The sequence below is a fragment of the Neophocaena asiaeorientalis genome, unplaced genomic scaffold (assembly GCF_003031525.2).
Source record: "Neophocaena asiaeorientalis asiaeorientalis breed wild unplaced genomic scaffold, Neophocaena_asiaeorientalis_V1.1 scaffold327, whole genome shotgun sequence".
Classification (NCBI taxonomy): domain Eukaryota; kingdom Metazoa; phylum Chordata; class Mammalia; order Artiodactyla; family Phocoenidae; genus Neophocaena; species Neophocaena asiaeorientalis.
Window position 1 is genome coordinate 1,808,286 of NW_020174560.1, and position 2,916 is coordinate 1,811,201.

Here is a 2,916-nt window from a genome sequence, read left to right on the forward strand (position 1 = left end):
TGTCTCTCCCCATTCCTATTTGTGGAGGATCATGAGTTGTTTTGATATGAAACTATTTTGAAAAACATTGCAGGCCTGACCAAGCACACAGTGTGATAACATTTTTTTCTCATTATCCATGTCTGGGTTTTTCTCTTTCCCATATGCCCCTGGGGAAGTCTGTCCGTACCCCACTAGTTCAGCATTTTACTGGACACTGAGGCATCAAGACTGCTCTGGCAGTTACCAGAAGCAAATAAAATATTACTTTTTATTCAAAAGATAATAACTGAGTTTTACTTCAGTAACAGGTATGCGTGTATTTTTTTTTACTTGTTTAGTTCTCTCCTGTTAGAATCTTTGTCTACATAGGGTCTGGCAGTCATCATGGGCTTGTTCTAGGTTCTCCATGTTCAAATTATTGCTAATCATTCCTGGCTGTTCTTACTCTAAAAAATGATTCAAGGAGGAAAATTGTTCACCAGTAGTCACCTCAGCTGACATGTTGATGCCTGTGCTCTCCTGTGGCTGCTTTGCTCCCACCAGCACCTGAGGTGGCCAAGTTTGGTGAGAGGCAGAGATGGGATTCAGCCCTAAACAGTGGAATCTCAAGGCCTTACTCATGGACGTGAACATAAAAAGGAATCTCAGGCTCACTTACATGCAAGGCCAGGTGTAGAGTAGTCTCAGGTAGAGAATGGTACAGGTGCTTAACTTGACATTAGGAATCAGTTCTGTTCTTCTTCAAGCTATCTTTGATATTAGGCTGTGTTTGATTGCAGGATGGCTGCTAAGAGAAGAAAGTAGGCCTGCATCTTCCCAGGTTCATGCCAAGTCAAAAAAAGACAGCATTTCTTTCCAGTTGATCCCAAACTATCCCATGGTTCCCTCAAAGCCATGTGGCAATCCCTGCCCCAGTCATTGTGATCACATGTATAGAATTATGCAAAAAAGTGAATACTTCATAAATTTATCATTAAAATATCACTATCAGTAATATAGCTGGAATTTTAGGTAAACTAACTCTAAATGTCTCATGTAATAAAGGTCATGTTGACATTTTATGTATAGAGTCATTGAAACACAAGCACTAGGATTACAGTCTTTGAGCAAAGAACCAACATAAAATAATGTCATGCAAACCATACCTTTAAACACTGTTTGATAATCTGCTAAGAACACTGAGAATAATAAGAATTCTGAGTTTTTAGCTAAGGCAGTTTACAAAGTCACGTAGCTTGCTATAATTAGTAGAGTTAAGACCCTTTCACATTCACGCTTGCTAATTTGGAGAAAATAGTCCTACACAGCATTGATATATGAGATTACCTGGGAAACTGAGAACCCATGAGTCAATAGTAAGTGTCAGAGGCCCAAAAAACATAGAACTGTTACTTTGGAGGTTGTGCTGAATTCTTCAAGGTCTGCCTCTCCACAGGGGCTGAAAGTATCATTGGAATTTGAAAGGTATAAATATATTCTCATTATTCTAGCACTTTGTTTCACTTATTTCCCCATGTCTGTCTCTCTGAATAGACAATAAAATCTTTGTGGATAGAAACCCTTCTTTCACTTTTATTACTGCTCCCTAAGGGAATGTATCTTAGGCACTCAAATGGTAACTAAATGAGTGCCTTTAATGATTTGGAGAAGATTGACCAAATGGCACACACCCAGAAGGCTCAACCCATCCAAATATAGAGGTTTGAATTCATTACATTAAATATTACTTTAATGTTTAATAACTTAATTCAATCCAAATTATTTCCCCAAGTCATTTTAGGGGTTCAAGATTCCTCAGGTTCCCATTGGTCTTTCCATGAGAGCACCAGGTCCTTTATTTGTTAAGGGGTGGCTTTGCTGGTGTGGCTATGGGTTATACTTACATGTTATGGAAATGGCACAGTCTGGACTGAGTCCAGCTGAGATTAGTCAGGATTTCAGGATTTTCATGACGAAAGTAGCATTACTGTTGGTGCTAAATTTTTTCCACAGGCAAATTATTCACGCTGCATAACAGTTCAAAGTTAATGACCACCTTGGAACTGAGGAATTCCAGCAGAGGGTCACTTCCTTGAAAATGTTCCTATTTCACAATGAGGGTCCTGGCCTGGCTCCCTGGCTGAGATTCCTCACCCAGAATCCCCACCTCTACTGCCTGCCCTTCAATCGTCCTGTTTCCCAGCTGGGTTTGAAAGAGAAAGAAAGCAGGCAGAGCCCATTTGGTTCTCATGTTTCTGGTAGCACCACCCAGTCGGCTCAGAGAATTATCTTTAAAAGTTTTAAGATGTGTGTTCACTTCACAGATATTTCTTAATGGTCTGGTGTCCATCTGACAAGGGGACAGGCATGGCAGTTCCTGGGATGAGTGAGACAGACTGGTGTTCGCTCTCATGGAGCTTATACAGTGAAGAAGACACAATGGACAAGCTGTTGAAAGGTGATGAGTTGTGAGAAAGGGCAAGTAGAGGGGGCTAGAATCTAAACCTGGGGGCACTAACCAAATTTGAGGGATCAGGGGAGTGCACGTTGGATTTAGCTGGATGAAGGTTGGAGAAGAAAACTTCCGCATGGAAGCAACCATTTCCACAAAACCCCTCAGGCAGGAGAACCAGTCTCTGAAGAACTACCAAAGGCCAGTAGGTCTGAGCAATGAAAATGAAGGAAGGCATCTCACATGTGGCTGAAGAAGGAGGCAGTGAGGCCGTGGGAGACCCTGAGAACTATGGCAAGGATTTTGAATTTCATACCCAGAAAACCAGTAAGCTTTGAAGGATTTTAGGCTGAACGGTGACCTGGTAAGACATATTCATTCCTAACAGCAGCTCATTTCCCCCATGGTTCTTCACCATCTCTAACATCCCTCCAACATGGCATGGGGGTGCTCTCCAAGGTGCTCTAAGCCTTGTCACTTTGAATCCTCCTCACTCTGAGGCA